The following is a 24,244-nucleotide window of genomic DNA, read 5'->3' on the forward strand; positions in this document are numbered from 1 at the left end:
TAAGTAACATGATTTAGCAGAAATGAATCTAGTGCACAGATCTATTTCCTGCCTGAAGTTTTATATTGCAGGAATAGTCTGTCAAAGGTAAAGCAGAGTACTTTTTTAAAGGTATGCCCCCCATTATGAATTTTTAAGTTATACCCCATGCCAAGCTCAGCAGGCATAGAATCTCAGGTTTAATAAAGCTTCCTTCTTTAATTAAGAAGTGGGAGCTTTGGGGGCACCTGGGTGGCTCAGTGGGTTAAAGCCTCTGCCTTCGGCTCAGGTCATGATCCCAGGGTTCTGGGATCAAGCCCCGAATTGGGCTCTCTGCTTGGCAGGGAGCTTGCTTCCTCCTCTGTCTCTCTGCCTGCCTCTCTGTCTACTTGTGATCTCTGTCTGTCAAATAAATAAATAAAATCTTAAAAAAAAAAAAAAAAGTGGGAGGTTTTGTTCAACTCTGAGATAGTTTTAGTGCTTGAGAAACAGACTGATCCAAGCCCAAGGAGAGATTGTGACAGCAGGGCACAGCAGCTCTGGCTTTGGTGACACCGAGTGACTGATGGCTCCGGCCGCTCTCTGCTTGCTTGTGACAGTACAGGTTTCCCGGCTTCCTTTAGCCAGAGTGACTGCCATGTATGCAGTGGCTTGTGTTAATGAACCATTGCTGACTCTTGCATCTGAACGTCTAACTCACTGGGAAGTGTGGCAGTTTCTCTTGATGAGCATTTCTGAGATATTTTTTACTTGACCTGGACAAAGAACTATTTCATATCAGAACATATGTGTATATAAATTTGTGTCTAAAAACACATAAACACACACACATGTAAACTAGAAACAAACTAGTAAACTCAAGCTCACTCCCATTTTGTATTCCACATTATTCTCTTCTTTTCTGCTTAGTCTTAAAGAACCCTTGTCATGGCCCACTGCATTGACTGGAGGGTCTGCTGAATAGGCTGTCACCCATTATTTGAAAGACACTAGCCTGAGGATTCCCCTTAGTCCAAACCTCATTGGGCTTCCCATGCCTCAAGGGAAAACACATACCACCTTCTCGACCCCGACACTACGACTAGACCCTTTGGACCTTCGGGTAGAGAAAGCCTCATTAGCTGCTCCATGGTTTTTCTCCTAGTCAGATTCCAGCTTTTTCTCATAGGAGCCAGAATCTTGAAAACTTTGTGAATTTTGAAAAGCAACTTACTCTCCTAAATTTTGAGTACTAGCAGGTGTCAGGAACCCAAGAGTTCCTGTGCTGTGCCAGGGCTGGTTCAGTGCTCTGTACATAGGAGGTCTATGGTAACTGTTCATCAGTCATGGTCTGGGATCTGCACTGAACACAGTGGAAACAGGGCCCTCGCAGAGACAGCACTGACTTGTGCTGGACACGATAGTATGGCTTTGCCATAGATGGGCGGAGTTTAATAGACAGCATATAAAGTTGTAGGGTATATTAGGTGAGGTGAGAGTCCAGGGAGGGCATACATTCCTGAATATATAAGATACCAAGAAAATCAGAAAGGCATTCTGTTCTGATCTGAGGCTCACACATGGGTCACTTTTCTTAGAAAACTTGACTGAGTCAGACCTCAGGATGGCAATGGCGTGATGGAGGTTGGGAATTCAAGTTCTTGGTTTCTTCTCCATCACCATTGTCATTCCTAGCAATAAGGACCTGGATCCTGACACAAACAGAAGGAATGATTTGGTCCTCTTTTACCAACTTGTAAACTACGTCATTGCCTCTCCCAAGCCCAAGACGTCCTTCATTTTGCTAAATAGACACGGTGTTAACAAAACTAGCATTGTTTAGGGACAAAACGGAATTAGAAAAAACATAATTAATAGGTAGCTTATGAAAAGAGTTACAAATTTTATGAGCTTGCCTTACTTTTTAAGGAAAGAGTTCGTGGAATTTTAGAATGGTTGTGGGTAGGGGAGGGGACCTTAGATAGCATATGGTTTAGTCACCTCATTTCATAGATGTGGAAGCTGTGGTTTCAGGAAGCTAGTATATAGCAGAGGTGACTAAATAAGCCCACATCTTCAAGACTCTGAGGCTCACTTCACCATATTCACACAACCTCTTGAAGTGAAGACCGTTTGTCCTCTGGTAAGAAACAGTGAACAAAAATGTCATAGTGTTAGCCACTAGTCGGACTGGGTGATGCTAAAATGGGCAGACAAGCAGCAATATTTGCCCAGAGGGGCCGCAGTTAGATAACAAAATTCAGGCCACAATCTTTGTGGTTTGGGAGCGACCTTTGCAGGTTTCCTGATGTTAGTTGTGGAGCTCCTGTGACTCCCTGAAGCGTCTCCCTTCGGACAGTGAGTTGTATGGCAAACATTAGCATTTCTAGGACACCGTCACTACAGAATGTAGATTACCTCACAAAAGTGATTCCCAACCAGGAAAGGACAAAGGACAGCTTTGGTTTTCTCCCCTACTCCCACATCACACAGACCCAGTGGTTACTAGTCAGAGATATCACATCCAAGAGTGAAAATTTAAATCATGGACCCTTGCCATCTCCAAATTGGATCACCATTTATTTCACCAATGTCTGGTGTATGAATTAATGGGAAGGTTCTACAAAACTGGTAGTGGGGTTTTTTTTGTTGTTGTGTTGTTGTTGTTGTTGTTGTTTTTTCCCCCTCCCTAGAATAGGGCAATGCCAGAGTGAGTCTGTTACCTGTCTGGATTGTTGTCCAAGAGTTAGTCTAAGAATGAGAAATCTGGGGGGAGGACAGTGATTCTCAAAGAACTGTGTTGTCCCTGCCTAGTGCTGCCAATGAGAACAGAATAAGGAGCAAAATAAACTTAATATTAGCACAAGAGAATGGGTTTCAGACCAAGGAAGAACAGCCCGACAGGACTGCTGACACAGACTGGAACACTGAGATGACTAGATTTTTTTTTTCTTTTAAAACAACTTTTTTTTCTGTTTTCAGAAATGATAACAAGGCATCTCTATCTACAGATAGGCACAGAGGACCAGGTGGGTTCTTATTTGTTTCTTAGACCATCTGAACACTCATGGTTTCATTCTGCTGTCCCTGAGGTCTGTTTTTCATAGTTCATCCACGCAAGCAATAAGCACTTTGCCTGGTGGGTCTACGACAGGTTAGCGTCACTTTGACCTTGGTCCACTTTCCACTGGTGCCACAGCAGGAATTTTGGCTAAGTTATTAAGAACTCTGCTCACATAGTAGAACTAGTGACTTCTGTCCTTTATTTCTAAGAACTTTTACATATTCAGGCATGGTTTGAGAATTCAACCCCAAACACTATCTAGCAGGAACTGAGATTATACCTGCCCCTAGGTTTAAAAAAAATATATTAGTGAATCAAATCATTCTGTCATCTGTAACTAAATAACTATTTCATTAACCTTTATTGAGTCTGGGTTGTATCAGTAATTACTATAGTTTTTGTCACGATTTCCAGCTATCTAACCACTGAACTCATTCACAGTTAAGCCAGTCACAACCACCCAAGTTCCTAAATGTCCTCTACTCAACAGTCCTCAACAAATTACATTCTTTAGGGCTTATTTCTGGTTTATGAGTGCCACCCAGCTCTCAATTTAATGAAGGTATTGATGTAAAGACACACAGACTTTGACATCGTTACTAGTACAAAGTACCAAACCAAGATACTGCATCTTTTAAAAATCAGCTTGTTTTTCACAGAAATCACTGACACGTAAGAATGTCAGAGAGGCTGAAGACATGTAAGCATGGTGCTGGGATCTGGTGAGCAGGAGGGAGCTACTGGAGTACTAGAATAGTTTGGTTACTCTAGGCATGAAAGTAAGCCCCTTTCATGCCGGAGAATGGGGAATAAATTGCACTGAAGTTCAGAGGCCTTTCACATAAGCAAAGTTTCTCGAGGTCTAGCGGTCTGGAGCATGTCGTGATATCTCTCCTAAGGTCAAAGGTGAGTCATTGCATCTGGCCCGTTCTGCCACCAGAAAGAGGCACAACACCTAGGAGGTCTCTGGTTTTGGGAGGCAGCATGTTTCTCTTCTGTGTGTGGCCATTTACTGAGTGACCAAAACTCTGCTAACTCTGAGTAATGCCCAGAACAAGAGAAGGTTCTGTAATGGGCCTGGGCTGCCATGCCAGCTGCTCCGCCATTTGGTGCAGCAGGTCCAGTAGGTCCGGCAGTGCCTGAGTGTCATTGACTGAGAGGGAGACTGTGTAGAGCCTTTGGCAGGCTCTCTAGGAATCACAGCGAACACTCGGGATCTGGGGACAAAACCCTACTATCCTCTGCAGATGACTCCGTGTCTTTTGAGAAACGGCTTTTGGCTTGCTAAGGGTAGGCAGCTTTTGGCTTAATAGCCGCTGAACACTTCATCATGCACCACCAAATTACCATGTGACCTGAGCTGCCCCTCATGACCTGGGTGTTGTCTGACCCACCAAGCCATAAGGCTGGGTGTGCACAGTATTCCATTATCAAAAGGAAGTAGAATATGCAAGATCAGGTTCAAGCAGGCCCATAAAGCACAAAGTTATAGGAAGAAGTGGCCTGATGACCCATGGTCCCCATTCCTGCTAAACTGCCTTCTCTCTCATCCCTTTCCTATGGCCTCATGGGGCGATCCCTACGACTAGCTAACTGAGGAAGAGAAAACTTAGTTCTAGATTATGGATATTTTGCATAATACTAAGGCTCCACTCAAAAGCTGTCCTACTGCAGCCCCATTCCGAGATAGCCCCAAAGGACAGTGGTGAAGGGGACTCCTCCCAGTGGAAAGAACTTCAGTCAGTACTTCTGATTGTTTGTTTTGCTTATAAGGAAGAATGGCCAGAGGTACAAGTCTATTACAGTCCATAGGTAATAAGTAGCCAGTGGTTTAGATGGTCAGAGACTTGGAAGGATTATGACTGGAAAATCGGTGACAAAGAGGTGGGTAGACCTCTCTGAATGGGCAAAAGATTGCAGGATAGTCATGTCCCATGTAAACGCTAACTAAAGTATGACCTCAGGAGGATTTTGATAACCAGGTGCATAGGACGACACATTTTGTGGGTACCTGTCAGCCCCTTTCCCCATCTGCTTGTCACTGAGCCTGTAAATGCAGTAGTGGCAGGGATGGAAGTTATACGTGAGCTCAGCAACACTGACTTTCACCAGTCAAGACCAACAGAGACCTGCACTGAGTCCCCAGTACGGCACCATGCCCTGGGATAAACAGTTACCTACCTACAGATTCATTACATTGGGCCACTTCTATCATGGAAGGAGGAGCACTTTGGATTTTCCTTTTTTGCACACAGTGCTTCTGCCAAAACTGTTATCTGTGGACTTACCTGCTATAATGGTACTTGACCCAGACATCCCTTCTGAGCAAGGAACTTGATAGGCCTATGTTCGTGGAATTCACTGGTCTCACCATGTTCCCATCATTCTGAAGCGGCTGGCTTGATGGAACGGTGGGATGGGCTTTAAGAAGTCTCAGCTGCGGTGGCAGCTAGGGGCAACACTCGGGCCGAGACTGTTTCTCTCACAGCTTCGCTCCATGGGTCTAGGAATAAAGGGCTAGAAATAGAAATGTTCCACTATTACTCCTAGTAACCCACTAGGAAAATTCTCACTTGCCATCCCCTTGACCTTAGGTTCTGCTTGTCTAGCGTTCTTAGTTGCAGTGGGAGGAGGAGTGCTTCCACAGGGGAACACAACAGTGATTCCATTGAACCAGTAACTGAGACTGTTACCCAGCCTCTGGGACTCCCTCATGCCTCTCTGTGACTCGATGAAGAAGGGGGTAACTGTACTGGCCAGAGTGATTGATCCTGACTACCAAGGGAAAATTGTGCTGCTACTGTACAATAGAGGTAAGGAAGAGTATGTCTGGGATATAGGAGGTCTTTCATGGCATCTTCTAGTACCTCTGGGTCCTGTGGAGTAATTGAAAACTTCAGCAATCCAGTTCAGGACAGCTAATGGCCCATGTTTGAAGGAATGTAGGTTTGTGTCACCTTCCCAGGCAAAGAACCGTAGCCAGCTGAGTTCCTTGCCAAGGACAAAAGGATGTGGAATAGGTAGTGACATGAGATGGCTACAAAGATTACATAGGAAGATTACATAAATGTGTTCATGTAAATATACATCTACATGTAACGAAAGCTATGACCACGTGGCCAGTTGCTAAAACAAGGACTCATAGTTATGGGTATTTCTTCCTTATTTTGTTATGAATATGGTTGTATATATACCAACCAAATATTTTTTTTCCCTCTCCTTACCCTTTAACGTAAGATGTATTAATAATAGCATTAGACCTCAGTATGTAAGTTATAGGAGAAGTGTGACCATTACTCAAGAACTTCACATCCTCTTCTGGGGAGCAGGTTTGTGTGTTTTCAAATGTATGTGAGCTATCTGTATCATGGTAGTGGAAGGATGACTTCGTTACTGACTTTATTTGGAGATTAAATATGGTTAAAGGAGATGTATATGGGTGCCAGGTTGACATAGGGTGGGGTGTGATGATAATTTTTTTTAAGATTTTATTTATTTGTTTAGAAAGTACATCCATGAGCATGGGGAGTGGCAGAGGGAGAGGAAGAGAAATCTCAAGCAGACTCCCTCAGAGTGCCGAGCCCGATGCAGGGTCCATCTCACGACTCTGAGATCGTGACCTGAGCTGGAATCAAGAATCAGACACTTAACCAGCTGAGCCACCCTGTGGCTCGGGGCGTGATGATCATTTTGATGTGGGATTGGCTTGGCTAGGCCATAATCCGTAGGTATTTAATCAAACAAAAATACTGCTTAATTGAACTGTTGCTGTGAAGGTACTTTGTAGATGTAATGAAAGTCCATAATTCATTGACTTTAAGTAGGGGAGATTATTCAAGATAATCTGAGTGGGCCTGAATCAATAAATTAAAAGGACTTGGGGTGCCTGGGTGGCTCAGTCAGTTACGTGTCTGACTCTTGATTTCAGCTCAGGTTGTATTCTCAGGTCATGAAATTGAACCCTGCATTGGGCTCTGCACTGGGCGTGGAGTCTGCTTGGGATTCTTTCTCTCCCTCTCAACAGACAGATAGACAGAAAGACAGGCCCCTTAAAAATAGGACTAAGGCTTCCCTGAGAGAAGAAATTCCATCTGTGAACAGCATCTTCAATCTGTGCTCATGAATTCTCGCCTGCCCTTCCTGAGGACTTGCCCTGTGCATTTCAGACTTAGCCAGCCACTGCCTGGTGTAAGCCAATTCCTTGCAGTAAATCCTTCACTACATCTTACATACACACACACACACACACACACACACACACACACACACTTCTGCCTCTATCTCCTACTGATTCTGTTTCTCTAATTAAATCCTGATCAATGGGACTCCTCAGCAGGGAGCCTGCTTCCTCCTCTCTCTCTCTGCCTGCCTCTCTGCCTACTTGTGATCTCTGTCAAATAAATAAATAAAATCTTAAAAAAAAAAAACCTGATCAATATAGCCTCTGATGTCTCTAAAGCTTTTGTCCTACTGCACTAAATATGCAGGGTAAGGTAGCAGGCTGCTCTCCCTGCCAATATTTCCCACTCAAAGTCAGCCTGATTTTTTTACTCACAGCACTCTCTGAAACTCAAGTGGCATAATCTGGCAGTCAAAAGAAGCAGCACCCACACATCTTCTAGCATGTGGGAGAAATGTGGCCAGACACTGAGGCTTCACATTAGCAATCATGTCTGTCTCTGTTACTATTTCTAAATATTATTTGGTGTTGTTTGTGAATTGTTGTAAGACATGTCAAAGGAGGTTTTGAGACAGATCAATGGGAAAAACAGAAAATTGAAAAACTGATGTGGTTTTGAGAAATAGCAGGCTCAAGAAACCTGCCAGGTCATTGTGATTTTAATTCATAGCTCCCTGCCTAGACCTGGGTTAAGTACAGACATAATTCAGTAGGTTTTGTATAGGTATTAACATTCAGGACTATAATATCACCTATACACTGCCCCAAATCAACATGTTGTGTAAAATCATAAGATGAAAACCAAGTCTAATGGGGAAAATGGTGTATTAACACATGAGAACATGATCAATGACATATTTTAAAAGAATAGGACCTTAATAAAAAATAGCAGGTTTCCACATATTAAGTGGTAATGAAATACATACTACTACAGTAAATAGGACAGAGCCTCAAAAAAGACCCGAAGTTTGCTTGCGGACCCATCCATTGGAAGGGCTGTGACTTGTGAGCTCTCGGGAGATAGGGGAAGGCAGGTTATCCGAAATTGGACAGAAGGCTGCGGTACCACCTGTGTTAATGAGCGAGTGTGTCTTCGAACATATGCGGTGGTGGTCTGGGGTGACTGGTAGATATTTGAGGTACTTGTGTCTGTGTGCATTTTGCTACATAACCTCCCTTCAACTGGGTGCACTATTCTGCATTCGCCACATGTTTCTTATGGATGAGATAGCGTAGATCCATCACTCTGGGACACGCTTGCATTGTCAAAACAAGTGTGATTACAGGAGCAACTGTACTCCATAAAGACATCACCATCCTTTATCTGTATTTTCAAAATCTCAAAAATTCTTTAGAAGTTTGGTACAGGTTTATTTATTAGCAAAACTTAAGGTGAATATAGATGTTTTTTCCAGAAATCCTGCATTTGATGATAAAATGCTGTCACAGACCTCACTGGGGTTTAAATACACCTTTATGTACATAATCTGAAAAGTTCTGATTTCTAAGACACACATGCCCCGAAGGGATAGGGACCAGTGGATGCGTATTACTGAGTGCAGGCATCATGGCGGGTGCCGTAGAGGTAGGAGGAAGAAGGCGCAGCCCCTGTACCCAGGGACCTTGCAGTCTGGGAGGTGTAGCCTGCTCTGTGGTATTGGAGTAGACGTCTGCTCAGATGAACAGAGGATGGAGTCATTCTCTCAGGCCAGAGTGTTAAAGGACATCTTTCCAGGGATCTTGACACCTGGAATGTATTTGGGGGGAACAGTTAGGAGTTCTCTGGGTAAAGGCAGAAAGGTATTCCAGGTAGGAGTACATGAGTAAAGGTGTGAAACCACAGAGACACAGAAGATCCAAAGTGACCACTTTACTATCACACTGTAATGTGCGAAGACTGCATAACAAAGCACTACAGAATGGGGGACTTCAACTCCACACTTTATTGGCTCATGATTCTGGGGGCTAGCAGTCTAAGATGAGGGTTTTTTTGGTGTTGAGGTTTCTTTCCTTGGCTTGTAAATAGCCATCTTCTCCTTGTATCCTCCCATGGTCCTGTTTTTATAATCTAATCTCTTTTTATAAGGACACCTGTCATATTGGAACACAGCCCATGTAATGACCTCATTGTACCTTAATTACCTCTTTAAAGACTCTGTCTCCAAATACAGTCGTATTCTGAGGTACCTGATGTTAGGACTTTAACATATGAATTTTGAGTGGACACAGTTCAGCAGGTCAGTTCATAACAGATGTCTGGCACAGAAGTGTGAGCAAAGCACACGCAAGCCAGAGGCAGGTGTGGTCAGTTATTGTTGGGCTTGGTGACTTGGGAAAATCTTCAAGGGCACAGGTCTTGAAGAATGAATAGAAGTTCATCAGGTTGAGAAGGAAGAAGATGATATTTCTGTCTGAGGAAACAGCAAATCCAAACTTCAGGCCTGCCTCAGAGGTATCAAACATATGCCCTAGCCCGTCCACATGAGTGTGTGCAGGCCCTGGTGTTCCCTGGTTTGGGCTGGTCACCGCACTCCCTGCCTCTGACTTGTGAATGCCAGTCACCAGCAGCCCTGGGCCTCTCACCGTCTGTTCCAGAAACCTCTGCCCTCTTCTAAAAGAGTATTATTGATCCTGTTTCTTCATTTTCTGAATCAACACAAGGCAAATAGCTACCTCCGTCTGTGCTTCCCCAGAAAAGGAGACACTTCCTTCCTCCCTCACGTAACTTAACAGCCACTGTAATACCCCTTCCCACCTCTCTGGAAGCGGAATCTCAGTCTTTAGTCTTTCCATGACATGGCACCGGACGTGCGACCTTCCTGACGCGTTGCCAACTCCTTCGGTAAAATGTATTGGGATTACTGGATGCAGTAAAAATATGATAGCCACCGAGTGCCTGTGGATCACCGTACTTCTAGTAATCTTTTTTTTTTCCCCTAAGAGAGGAAGAGACAGAGAATCTTAAGCAATATCCACGCCCTGCACGGGAGCCCAATGCAAGGCACAATCTTAGAACCCTAAGATCATGACCCTGGCCAAAATCAAGAGTCAGATGCTTAACTGAGTGAACTTCCCAGGTGCCCCTCTAGTAATCATTTTTAACCAAACAGTTTCTTCTCAAAAGTATTCTGGGGGCGCCTGGGTAGCTAGCTCAGTGAGTTAAAGCCTCTGCCTTCAGCTTGGGTCATGGTCTCAGGGTCCTGGGATCGAGCTCCGCATCAGGCTTTCTGCTCAGCGGGGAGCCTGCTTCCCCCTCTCTCTCTGCCTGCCTCTCTGCCTACTTGTGATCTCTGTCAAATAAATAAATAAATAAAATCTTTAAAACAAAAGAAAAAAGTATTCTGATGTTCCAGACCTAGGAAAAATGTTGTGAAATTACCTTGAAATTTAATTACATGATTCAGACAGTTGCTGTATACCGTGTCCTAGTAAATGCTATTCACATACATGCTTGAAATCCGAGCTTGATGTAAACATTAGGTTTATTTAACCAAAATGCTTCAGTCAACTCACTCGAGTTTACTGAGCACTGTGCTCTGGATTGTAGGGGAGGTGTGTATACGAAATATATGTTACCTAAAGAAAATAAAAGATTTCTGAAAGAGGGGGTGCCTGGCTGGTTCAGACAGTAGAGCAGGCAACTCTTGATCTCAGGTTGGAAGTTCAAGCGCCATGTTGGGGGGTGACACCCCCATGTTGGGGGTGACTTTAAAATTAAATTAAATTAAAAAAAGATTTTTGAAAGAAGTAATGAAGACCAGAGTTTCCCAGGGTCTGTTCAGAGGAACACTAGTCATGACAGATACCAGAAAGTCAATCCTGGGAAGCACCGCATACTCTCCGCTCTTTTGGAAAGTGATGATACCAGCATATTGAGACTCTGAAAGGTCTCATAGTAAAGAAACATACTGAAATTTATTTTACTTGGAATCTCAAACATACTTGCCTTTTTGAATAAGAACCTGGTACCAACCATAGAGCACGTTCTGAGAAACCCCAGACCGAAGACATTTGTGATGCTTAAAATGAACTATAATAGGGAAATTCTGTTTCTCATTTGGAAACATACCATATGAATCCAATGCAGATAAATTGTACACATTTATTATGTTAGGTTTAGAAATGAAATGAAAATGTAAGAATTGCATCCTTATGACAAATGGAAAATGAATCAGATTTGCTTGACTTAAGCAGTGATTTCTAATTTTTGGGATCTTCTCTATAAACTAGCAATTATGATGATGCAGCCATCAAATGGCATGTAATTATATCCATGAAATAATGGATAATGTGCACTCTTTTAAATGAAAAAAAAAATCCTTGAAGTGATTATCAGATGATGAAAATAAATTAATTCAATTCAGTACTTAAAGAATGAAAATCACTGTGACCTCTGAAGCAGTCTGTGTGTGTATATGGATTCTTTCATGTGAAAAACTGCAACAGAAAATTGCTGAAATATTAAGAAGATATAGCCCCCACTGCCTGTTCTGCTATAAATTCAGTCTTAAAACTTAAGATGGTAAATTTCCAGAAAGGCTGTAGGCAGATGTCTCATGGCTAGTAAGAGATGGGATCCAGATTCGGACAAAGTAATCTACCTCTGGGGCCCACACACTTAACCCCTAACTAGAGCTGCAGCCAGTAAAAACAAATTTAGTAGGAATAAGCTTTCTTCCTTCTCTCTTGCCTTTACCCTCAATGTCCCAACCACCCAATAAAAGTAGATTTGTGTTATAAAACTCTAAAATGCCATCTTAAATATACTAATGTTGGAGAAGACTTTGCTAAACTATATATACTTCTAATATATGGCAGTTGTATTTTAGAATAGTTCACATTGGTGTTGCAGAAGTGTTCTGCTTTACCATGTTGTTCAAACTGCTTTGATCTTTTAGGCCCCACCCACACAAAAATATTCACCGTAAGGGTTGGTGTCACCTATGAAGAAGATGGCTGCCAGTGATGACCGTGCACTCAATCCAGTTGATTCTGTGGAGACACAGCACGCCCCCCGCCCCAGTCAAAAACTGATCATAAAATAGTTTATCTAGGGGGCGCCTTGGGTGGCTCAGTGGGTTAAAGCCGCTGCCTTCGGCTCAGGTCATGATCCCAGGGTCCTGGGATGGAGCCCCACATCGGGCTCTCTGCTCAGCAGGGAGCCTGCTTCTTCCTCTCTCTCTGCCTGCCTCTCTGCCTACTTGTGATCTCTGCCTGTCAAATAAATAAATAAAATCTTTAAAAAAAAATAGTGTATCTAATGGATGTTTGTAGACCCATGCTCAGGTTTTCATATGATAGTTGTGCCATAGAATTGGAAATGTTTCACAAAATTTAGCTACTTGCTTTTTTGATGTGAGAGATGTTATACCAAACTTTGAGAGTAAAACTGTGGAACCAAGTAAATCTGACTCCCTCTCTGATTTATAAAATTTCATTTCCTATTAACGTTGTTTCCTTATGGTTTGCTCTCGGAATGTAAGGTGGGCCTAAATGTAATTACTGAGCCTTTTCATAAAATTAATCCTGGAAAATTAATTAATTGTCCCAATCAATAATAAAATAATAAGAACAAACTTTTTTAAAATTTTATTTCAGATGTAAAGATATTTCTGACAGGAAATGTATTTTGGAAATGAGGAGGGGAAATTTATTTTTTATAACTCTGATATGACCAAATACTAAGACTTTGGAGTGTACCTGTAAGCTTCTGCATTCTGACTTCTCATCCAAAGAGAAACTGGTGTTCTTAGGCCTAGAATCTCTTTTTCTTGTGGCAAGATGGTTTGGTTTTTTTGGAGGATAGTTGAGGTAGGTTTTACTGTTCTTCTACCTTTCCCATAATAAATAAGGCATTGCTGAAATGGCCTTTTCCAAGTAATTCTTGAAAAGTGCATTGACATTTGGACTTTGACACGTCTTCCCAGATAATGTACGTGTACTCGTGCCAAGTGATTGCCTCCACACCAAGTGTGTGGGACAAAGTGCCAGAGTGCCTGGTTCACTAGCAGCCCTGGAATGGGGCCAGCTCTACGGATGGATCCCGAGGGAGGCCATTGTGGGCTTATGTAAAACCTGTCAAGTTCTCTCAGCTAAGTCTTGCATATCCTGGGGTCCTCCCAAGGCTATCTTTATCTCTTCCTTAACGTCATATTCAGCTCCTTCCAAGTTCTGTTCACTTTCTGTCTTCCCCAACAATATGACCAGTGCAGACCGATGTTATATGGTGGCTGCCACCATTCTGGACACTGAAGCAATACAAATAACCATATCAGCCCCCTGACCATACAGAAATACACATGTAACTTATCACTAGTGTAAAAAACTGTAATTTATCTTTATTTTTAAAATTTTTTTTTAAAAAGGCAGATGCTTAACCGCCTGAGCCACCCAAGCACCCCATAATTATCTTTAATTAGAGTTAACTCCCTTGGTTCCAGCTCAACTGAATACCACCAAATCCCCTTGACTTCAGAGCAAGTGATTATTTTTTTTCCCTATCCATAAATTCTGATGTAATCTAAAATTCTCTGCTTAGCTTAAAAGCTAGATGTGTGGACCCAGACCAAGGATAATGATGTCATAACTGATACATTTAGAATTTTGCTATGGCCTTTTAGAATATCTCTGATTAGAGAATTAGGGATTAGATATTTCTGCAGTGGGAAAAAAGCAATCAATATAAATGGAAAAAGGAAGAGTTTCACCTCCTAAATAAGTGAAATGTAAAACAAATTACTGTTTTACCATTTATAATAATGCTGCCAAATCTAGAAACCAGGTATCAGTTACATATTTTGAGTTTTGGACAGTCATAGAGAAAATATTCATTTATTTCATTAGTGCCAAAGACCAGTTATATAATGATACCTGTAGTATCTTAGTAATTTTTTTTAATTAAAAAATTTTAATTGATTCCTTTTTATGAGATCAGCTCTTTTAACACTGCCCTGATGTTCTTTGATGGTCTTCAAAGACTACGGATTATAATTTTTTAAAGTTATCCATTGATGGGAACCAGAAATAGGTGTCATGGAAATCTCTGGCTTATAACTACTGAAAACATATAAGCATTCTGAAATCAAACCCTCCAATCTGTTTCGTTTGTTTTCACCATTTTTAAGTATTATGATTTCAGCTGTATTGCACACATTTCCTGTCTTTTATTTTTTTATTTAAATTCAATTTGCGAACATATAGTAAGTACATCATTAGTTTCAGATGTAGTGCTCAGTAATTCGTCAGTTGCATGTAACAGCTAGTCTCATCACATCATGTGCCCTCCTTAATGCCCATCACACAGCTGCCCCACCGCCCACCTACGACCCCTCCAGCAATCCTGAGCTTGTTTCCCAGGGTCAAGGGTCTCTCATGGTTTGTCTCCCTCTCTGATTTCTTCCCATTCAGTTTTCTCTCCCTTCCCCTATGATCCTCTGCACTATTTCTTATTTCCTCATATGAGTGAAACCATATGATAATTGTCTTTCTCTGATTGACCTTTTTCATTAGCATAATCCCCTCCAGTTCCGTCCACATCGATGTAAATGGTAGGTATTCACCCTTTCTGGTGGCTGAGTAATATTCCATTGTATAGAGCAACCGAATCTTCTTTATCCATCTGCTGAAGGACATTTCAGTTCCTTCTGCAGTTTGGCTAACATGGCAGGATATAAAATCAATGTACAGAAATCAGTTGCATTTCTATACACTAGCAATGTGACTAAAGAAAGAAATTAAGGAATCAATCCCACTTACAACTGCACCAAAAATTGTAAGATACCCAGGAATAAGCCCAACCAAAGAGGTGAAGGACCTATACCCAGAAACTTCAGAACACTTATGAAAGAAATGGAGAAAGACATCACAAGGATGGAAAAAATCCCATGCTCGTGGATTGGAAGAATAAATATTGTGTAAATATCTGTGCTACCCAGAACACTCTATACATTCAGTGCAATCCCTACCAAAATACCACCGAAGTTTTTCACAGAGCTGGAACAAATAATCAAATTTGGATGGAACCAGAAATGACTCCGAGTCACCAGAGGAATGTTGTAAAAGAAAACTAAGCTGGGGGCATCACAATGCCTGAGTTCAGGCTATATTACAAAGCTGTGATCCTCAGGACAGCATGGTACTGTCTGTTAAAAAATAAACGCAATGAAAAGAATTTAAGTCTGGTTTGAGGACTGCATGCCTTAGCACAAAGCCTTATGGATGGGAGGCATCTGATAGACCAAGTGCCCCTGCCTCTGAAGTGTGATAGAGCCCATTGTTGTTTTAGGGATCACTGAAGTTGGAAGGCCTGTTTACATCTAGAGTGAGGATCCCACAGCAGGCTGTTGTCTTTTTGTGACTGGTCGCTGTTCTGTCTGCTTTCTTTGTCTTACATCACAGTCCAGGGCCAACTACTTCTTCCGCACTTCAGACTCTGACTCAGAAAGACCAGAACTGAAGATCACAAGAAAGAATGAGATGGTTACCTTGCACATTTTTAACTGTATTTTTATACCCAGAATTTTCTGTAGACTCTGGCCGGCAGAGGTCCAGGAGTTCTGATACTCAGCTGGGGACCCATACGTGTGTGTTTTGTGCAGGTACTTTTCCATACACTTCGCAAGCTTTCTTCTCTTCTTTTCCCTCAGAGCTCCTGTCCCCAGCTTCAAAGATACATTTCCCATAACATAGAGAAGACAGTCCCTCTCTCTGTGCCTCAGGCTCCTCATCTGTAATATGGGAATGTTAACAATGTCGACCTCATAGGGTCATTGTGAACCGGATTCATAATTGGAAAGTTTTTAAAGCAGTGGTGCATAGTAAGTGTTAAGTGATTTTTAAAAAGTGGAGGTGGGGCTGGGGCCCGAGTGGCTCAGGTTCAACATCTGCCTTGGGCTCAGGTCATGATCCCAGGGTCCTGGGATCGAGCCCTACATCGGGCTCTCTGTTCATGGGAAGGCTGCTTCCTCATTCATGCGCTCTCTTGCTATCTCTCTCTCTCCAATAAATAAGTGAGTAAATAAATGTATAATTAATTAAGAAAGAAAGATTGACCACTGGGTAAATGACTTCCTAAAGAAAAGGAAGGATCTGAAAAGATGCTTCTTCCGGTGCAGGATGATACCCGCTTTCTTCCCTGAGGTAGGAGCAGAGTGACATGGATGCGTTTGTGACTGAGGAAGGGGCAGCGAACAGTGTCACCGAGGATGTCCGTCAGAGACGCTGGCCCTGAGCCCGGGTCCCGACGAGTGAAGAGATACATGGAAAGACGTTCATAGCAGCCCTCTGGGGGCTCTTTGTAGTAGATTCTGAAAGGAGGCAGGAGAAAGAAACTGGAAATATATAGGGATGGAGGGAATTGAGGGCAAAGCTTATGCCAAGAGTCAGCAGTTACCTTCTGTATCTTGCAAAAGCTAAAACAGGGTGATCCTCAGGAGAAGACACACACACACACACACACACACACACACACACAAATAGAAAGTGACATATATAAAGGCAGATAAATTTTTTTAAAGTGTCTGACTTACGTTTTTTTCTCCGCTTCTGTGGAGAAGGGCGCTGGTCATCTGCTTTGCTAACGCAGAGGCCACCCTTGCGCGGCACGTGCGGGGGCTGCTGTGCGGCCACTGTGAACCTCGGGGCGGTTGGCGTGTCTGTGCCTGACCGTGCCCAGCCAGGGGCTGGCCCTGACGTTGCTGGCACCGGGCTTGGTCGCTCCTTCCCTCCGCCGGCCGCCCTTTGCCCCAGCTCCCGTGGCCGGAGGCGGCTCCGCGGTAGTTTGCTGGCAAACGGCAGCAGCGTGTGTTTGTCTTGTCATCCGCAGACAGGAAGAAAGGAGGCAGATTCCAGCCTTTGAAGAGGTGGTTCGGCCGGAGGAAAAAGAAAGACCCTTCGTCGCCCCAGGAGGCGTCGGCAGGGGATAAGAGTCGCTGTCCCCGGAGAGTCAGCAATGGGACCTTCTCTTCAGATGAGGAGACCCTAGAAGACAACCTAAGGTAACCGTGGACGCTTTCCCCGCCCCAGGGCCTTGGCAGAGTCCCAGGTCGGGACGAATCCCAGGTGTGCCGCGTCTCTGGGAAGGCGGGAGACTTGGGGCTCTTGGTGCCTTCTCTGTGGAGGGGGCCCCGTGGGCGAACGGCCGCGAGTCTGGCCCCCCTTTCCGGGGGAGCACAGGGATCTGCGCCTTCATCTTGCTGCCCTCAGTGGGGGGAGAGGCAGCACCCCGCTGGCTGGGGGAGCTTTTGGCTCAGAAGCTCGCGTGGGTAGAAGGAGTCTGCGGCCCCGCGGCTGGCGCTCGGCGCGGCGGGAGGGTGGTCGGGGATTCGACTGTCGGAGTGAGAGACGGTTAAACTCTGCTCCGGGCAGCTTCGATGTCAGCTCCGCTGAGAAGCCTTTTCCCACTGCCTCGGCTGCTTCGTTTACCCTTGCTGGCAGTCCCCGAGCATCCCATGCCTGGCTCCAGCAGAGGACTTGTCACTTTCTATGGAAATTATTGATTTGCCTGTCCGTCTCTCTCATTTGACTGCCCGTTCCATGAAGTCAGGGACCAGGTTTTATGCAACCTCGCATTAGGTGCTCGAAATATGTTTCCCGTGAGTGCTGGGCACCGCACCAATTGCCCTAATACACGTGGAAGGAATTGATGATGTGGGCTGTGATATTTCTACTGTGACTCAAAGACAGACCAGAACAAAAACATCCTCCGGGTTGTATGTCAGTGAGTAAATTCTAATAGACACTACAGTTGAGCACAGCTTAGAAAAGTCCTAGGCAAGCAGGGCAATGCTCAGTGACAGCATTTTTAGGTCCCAACTAATACTGACTCTTCCTTGACAGGCCTGTATTTGTTTTCTATTCTCTTTAGTAGAAACACTATCACATTTAACTGAAGGAAATTATTTCACTGAAAGGAGAACACAGCTAGCACTGAACTCATCATTCGTCACAAAGGCAGTATGTGCTGATCTATGCTTGAGTGTTGTTCAGTATGAATGTTTTGGTTTTACTTCCATTCCTTCAGCTGTAAAACAGGAGTGTGAACCTTTTTTGCCTTACAGTGTCAGAATGAGGTGTAAGTGCTAAAGTGTAACCAACTAGTAGTTTAATGCAAAGTGAGGTTGAGTCTAGAAAGTTCTCCTTTAGAAGGACTGTTCTATGAAAACACAGCCTGCCCTTTTTATGGTTTTGCCAAGTCCCTGATTTCTTACTGAATGATTTGGGACTTTTAGAAGAGCCTGGATCCTGGGGGGGGGCGGGGGGGTTCTCCTCCCATTTAAGTTCTATTCCATCTACCCCCTTGAAGTTTTCCTCAGGTTTTAAGTTGGACAAAGCCTTGGAATTCCATATTGGTTCAAACAGAGGTAAAGTCCCCTGTTCTTATTACTGGCTTTTGCTGATAAACTTGTTTATGAGACATACATTATATTTTAACTATTTAACAGTTGTTTTTTATAATAAAGGAAGCTGGAAGGATAAACTTTGGGTGAAGAGTTTTTTAAAATGTCTCTTTAAATATTTTTTAAATTAAAAAGAAATGAGAGGCGCCTGGGTGGCTCAGTGGGTTAAGCCGCTGCCTTCGGCTCAGGTCATGATCTCAGGGTCCTGGGATCGAGTCCCGTATCGGGCTCTCTGCTCAGCAGGGAGCCTGCTTCTCTCTCTCTCTCTGCCTGTCTCTCTGCCTACTTGTGATTTCTCTCTGTCAAATAAATAAATATAATCTTTAAAAAAAAAAAGACATGAAAACAGGAGTCATTTAAAATATACATTCCCCTTTTCTTCTCAGAAATTGACGATTGCAAAATAACTCCACCTGCAAATGCTTACCTTGCTTACTCTATAGCTGAATTTCTGATTATTTGTCCCCTTCACAGATGGAGAAAATGAAAGATGTTGTTTCCAACACTTCTTTTTTTTAACTGAAGTATAATTAACATGTTTCCAACAATTTTTAATTTCAGTTTACTGCTTAATTAATAATCATGTTATTTTAGATTGTGTAATGATTCACAAAGTTTCTGTGCATTTTGTTTGCTTTCTCCAAAATGGACAGCTCTCACTAAAACACAAACCTTGAGGGGCGCCTGGGTGGCTCAGTGGGTTAAGCCGCTGCCTTCGGCTCAGGTCATGATCTCAGAGTCCTGGGATCAAGCCCCACATCGGGCTCTCTGCTCAGCAGGGAGCCTGCTTCCTCCTCTCTCTCTGCCTGCCTCTCTGCCTGCTTGTGATCTCTGTCTGTCAAATAAATAAATAAAATCTTAAAAAAAAAACAAAACACAAACCTTGAAATTCTGCTAGCATAGTCTTGGGTAGAGGTTCCAAGGAGGCAAATTTCAGTCCAGGATGAGGGAGAATTTCCTAAATTCTGGAGCTGTCTAAAACTGGGGAGGCTGGGTATGTGCCAGCAGGGGTTTGGACTGATGAAGGGGAAATTCTGCACTGGGTGAGAATTCAAAGGAGCTGAACTTTAACATGCTGTCAAACTCCAAGAATCTGTAATTCTGGAAATGTCTCCATGGCCAAAAATAGCTCATTATTGATCTGCTCCTTCTGCCTGAAATTTCTCATTTTCTTCAGGCTCTTAAAGCATACTGTTCTTTCTCTGGGTTAGAAGCCTTGATTTCTCCTAGGCTGCTGCTTTTAAATTATACCTGCCTGAGGGAAAGCAAAATAGTAAAACATGTTCAGTTTTTAACAATTTAATGTGACTTCCTTTATTTATTAAATACAATGAAAATTGTGTTTCCCAAAATGTGCTTAATTTAAAAAGAGGGAAAGGGTCAGCTTGGCAAATAGGTTTGGGAAATTCTTAGTCAAAACAAATAGGGTCTTTTACATCAGACTTTTCAGTCCTTTTACGATGCTGATGTGTCCTGGGAATCTCTTGAGAAGGGGGATGTAATACGGAACATTTTCAAGACTCCTTTAACCACACACCTTTTTTTCACAGGGAATATCCAATGGCATATATTAAAGCTCCCACTTATTGAACTTAATGCAACATGTTTTGCATAGATGACTCATAATGTTCACATGCTCTGCGATTGACATTATCATCCCCATTTCTCTCAAAAATTGAGATTAAGGAAATTGATGTATAATGGACATATGCCATATTAGTTTCAGGTGTACAACATAATGATTCAGTATTTATATCTACTGTAAGATGACCACCACAATAGGTCTTGTTACCATCTGTCACCATACAAAATTAACAAAAAAATTTTTCTCTTGTGATGAGAAATTTTAAGATTTATCCTCTTAGCATCTTTCAAATATATAATACAAATAATATGTGCAATACATAGAACGATATATCCAGTACAATACAAATAATAGTATTATTAACTATAGTCACCATGGTGTATGTTACATCCCCATGACTATTTTATAGCTGGAAATTTGTATCCCTTCACCCAGTTCACCCATCCTTCAGTCCCTCCCCTCTGGCAACCATCAGTGTGTTTCTGTATTTATTAGTTTTGTTCTTCATGTTTGTTTCTTTCAGTTTTTAGATGCCACATATAAGTGAGATCGTATGGTATTTGTCTTTCTCTGACTTAGTGCAGTACCCTCAAGTTCTGTCCATTATCACAAATGGCAAGATTTCATTCTTATGGCTGAATAGTGTTTGTGTGTGTGTGTGTGTGTATGTGTGTGTGTAACATCACCTTCATTCATTCATTGATGAACATTTAGGTCGTTTCTATATCTTGGCTCATATAGATAATACTGCAGTGAACAAGGTTGCATATATCTTTTCAAATTAGTGTTTTTGTTTTCTTCAGATAAATACCCGTTGCATGGGTGCCTGGGTGGTTCAGTTGGTTAAGCATCTATCTGCCTTCGGTTCAGGTCTTGATCCCAGGGTCCTGGAATGGAGCCCCACATTGGGCTCTCTGCTCAGTAGGGAGTCTGCTTCTCCCTCTCCCTCTGCCTCTGCCCCCCACTCATGCTCACTCTCCCTTTCTCTCTGTCTCTCAAATAAATAAATAAAAAAAATCCTTTTTAGAAATTAAAAAAAAAAATAAATACCAGTAGAGGAATTGTTGGACCACATGTTAGTTCTATTTTTAAATTTTTGAGGAACTTCCATACTGTTTTCTGTGGTCGCTACACCAATTTGTATTTTGACCAACAGTGCATGAGGCTTTACCCTTTTTTCCACATCGTTGCCAACACTTGTTATTTCTTATCTTTTTGGTGATGGCCATTCTAACATTCATACTTCATGTAGTATTGATTTGCATTTCCCTGATTAGTGTTGGTGAGCATCTTTTTCTGTGCCTGATGCCCTCCTGTATGTCTTCTTCAGAAACATGTTCAGATCCTTTGCCCATTTTTTAATCAGACTGTTTTTTGTTATTGAGTTATATGAGTCCTTTATATATTTTGGATATTAACCCCTTTTTGGATATATGATTTATAAATATGTTCTCTCAGCTAGTAGGCTGCTCTTTCATATTGTTGATGGTTACCTTTGCTGTGCAGGAGCTTTTTAGTTTGATATAGTCCCACGTCTTGATTTTTGCTTTTGTTGTGCTTACCTTTGGAGTCAGAACTAAAAAATCACCACCAAGACTGCTGTCAGTGAGCTTAGTGCCTGTGTTTTCTTCTAGTTTTATGGTTTCAGGTCTTACATTAAAGTCTTTAATCCATTCTGAGTTATTTTGTACATGGTATAAGAGAGTAGTCTAATTTCATTCTTTTGGATGTGGCTGTCCAGTTTTTCCTACACCATTTATTGAAGAGACCATCCTTCTCCCATTGTATATTCTTGCCTCCTTTGTTGTAAATTAATCGACCATTTATGTAGGTATTTATTTCTGGGCTTTCTGGGCTATACCATTGATCCATATGTCTGTTTTTATGCTGATACCATACTGTTTTGATTACTGAGGTTTTATAATGTAATTTGAAATCAGGGGTTGTGATACTTTCAACTTTGTTCTTGTTTCTCAAGATTGTTTGGGCTATTTGGGATATTTTGTGGTTCCATATAACATTTAGGAATGTTTGTTCTATTTCTTTGAAAAATGCCATTGGAATTTTGATAGGGATTGCATTGAATCTGTAGGTTTGGGTAGTATGGACATTTTAACAATTCTTCCAATCCATGAGCACAGAATATCATTATGTTTGTGTCCTCTTCAATTTCTTTTTTCGATGTCTTATTATTTTCAGTGTACAGATCTTTTACCTCCTTGGTTAAATTTATTCCTGGGGGAAAGGTGCATGCATGGGTGGCTCAGTCATTGGGCATCTGCCTTCTGCTCAGGTCATGATCTCAGGGTCCTGGGATCAAGCCCTATATCAGGCTCCCTGCTCAATGGGGAGCCCGCTTTTCCCTCTTCCTCTCCCTCTGTGTGCTCTATCTCAAATGGATAAATAAATCTTTAAAAAAAAATGTGTTCCTGGGTGTCTTTTTTTTAATGCAATTGTAAATAGGATTATTCTCTTAATTCTCTTTCCAGTAGTTCATTGTTAGTGTATAAAAATGCAACAGATTTTTTAAAAAAGATTTTATTTACTTATTTGACAGAGAGAGAAAGATCACAAGTAGGCAGAGAGGCAGGTAGAGAGAGGGGGGAAACAGGCTCCCCGCCAAGCAGAGAGCCCTATGTGGGGCTCGATTCCAGGACCCTGAGATCATGAAGAGGCTTAACCCACTGAGCCACCTAGGCACCCCTGTGCAACCGATTTTTATATATTGATTAGTATCCTGAAACTTTACTGAATTCATTTATTAGTTCTAACAGGTTTTTGGTGGCTTATTTAGGGTTTTCCATATATAAAATTATGTCCGCAAATAGAGTTTTACTTCTTCCTTTCCAATTTGAATGCCTTCTGTTTCTTTTTCCTGTCTAATTACCTGTCTAATTTTCCTGTCTAATTACAGTACCATGCTGAATAAAAATGATAAGAGTGGCTATTCTTGTCTTGTTCATGACACTATTGCCATTTCAAAGGTAAGAAAGCCAAGTCTAGAGAATGACTTGCTGGTAAGCTGCTGAATCAAGTATTTAAGCAGTAAAGAGTTCATTCTTAACCATCCACTATTCTGCCTTTCAAGAGGCTGTGGCCTTATTGGAAAGCTAGTCACATGGCCCTAGTTGTTCTTCTGGTCCTGGGTCACAAGACTCAGGTGTCTTCCTGCCTTAGCTGCCTTCCCGAGGCTCTGCTAATCACTAGGACTCCACCTGTCCTGCTTCTAGTTTTTTTCCTACACCCAGCATTTACTACGTCATTTCAGCTCTAGCTCCTTATAGTAAATGCCACCTGTAAGTACATTCAGAACTGAAGGGGCATCGGGGAGGCTGAGTTCACTCTGGGACTGCAGCAGTCAAGAAAGGGTTTGGGAATGAAGAAGCCTCGGATTGGCTCCAAGTGATGGACAGGACTTGGAATGGCTGATGGGCATGAGCAGACTTTACATGTAAGGATGAATGTGGCAAATAGAAAAGGAGGGGACTTTCCTTTCATGATCCTTTTACCTGGATGTGGTATTAGGACATGAAAAAGAAAACTACAGACCAATATCCCTTATGAATATAGACATGAAAACCTCAACAAAATCCTACCAAACTGAACCCAGTAGCACATAAAAAGCATTCTATACCATGATCAAGCAGGATTTACCCCCAGAGAGCAAGGTTAGTTTAACATACAAAATCAGTAGACCATATTAATAAAATAAAGGGCATAGACCACATGATCATCTCAATAGATGCAGAAAAAGCATTTGACAAATGATCAAAACTCTCAAAACATGGACTAACATGGAGCCTCTTTAACTTAAAAAAGGACAGCTACAAAAAGTTCACAGCAGGTATCATACCCAATGGTAAAAGAAGGATCAGGAACAAGAAAAGGATGTCCATTCAGTATTGTACTGTAGATTATAGCTAGGATAATTAGGCAATAAAAGGAAATAAAAGACAGGGACCAAGGGACACCTTGGTTGCTCAGTTGGTTAAGCGTTCAGCTCATAATTTCAGCTCAGGTCATGATCTCAGTGTCATGGGATCAAGCCCCTCATTAGGCTC

General features: G+C 42.3%; 1 protein-coding gene across 2 annotated transcripts in view; it reads left to right on the forward strand.

Annotated features, from left to right (window-relative positions):
* Window positions 1-24,244, forward strand: part of CRACD (capping protein inhibiting regulator of actin dynamics) — a 270,791-nt gene that overhangs the window by 199,732 nt on the left and 46,815 nt on the right. For both annotated transcript variants that reach the window (XM_059384309.1, XM_059384326.1), the window contains exon 4: window positions 17,026-17,197. The gene's annotated coding sequence lies outside the window, so the exon portion shown is untranslated. The remainder of the gene's footprint in view (window positions 1-17,025; window positions 17,198-24,244) is intronic.

This window comes from Mustela nigripes, chromosome 1 (assembly GCF_022355385.1).
Source record: "Mustela nigripes isolate SB6536 chromosome 1, MUSNIG.SB6536, whole genome shotgun sequence".
NCBI classification, from domain to species: domain Eukaryota; kingdom Metazoa; phylum Chordata; class Mammalia; order Carnivora; family Mustelidae; genus Mustela; species Mustela nigripes.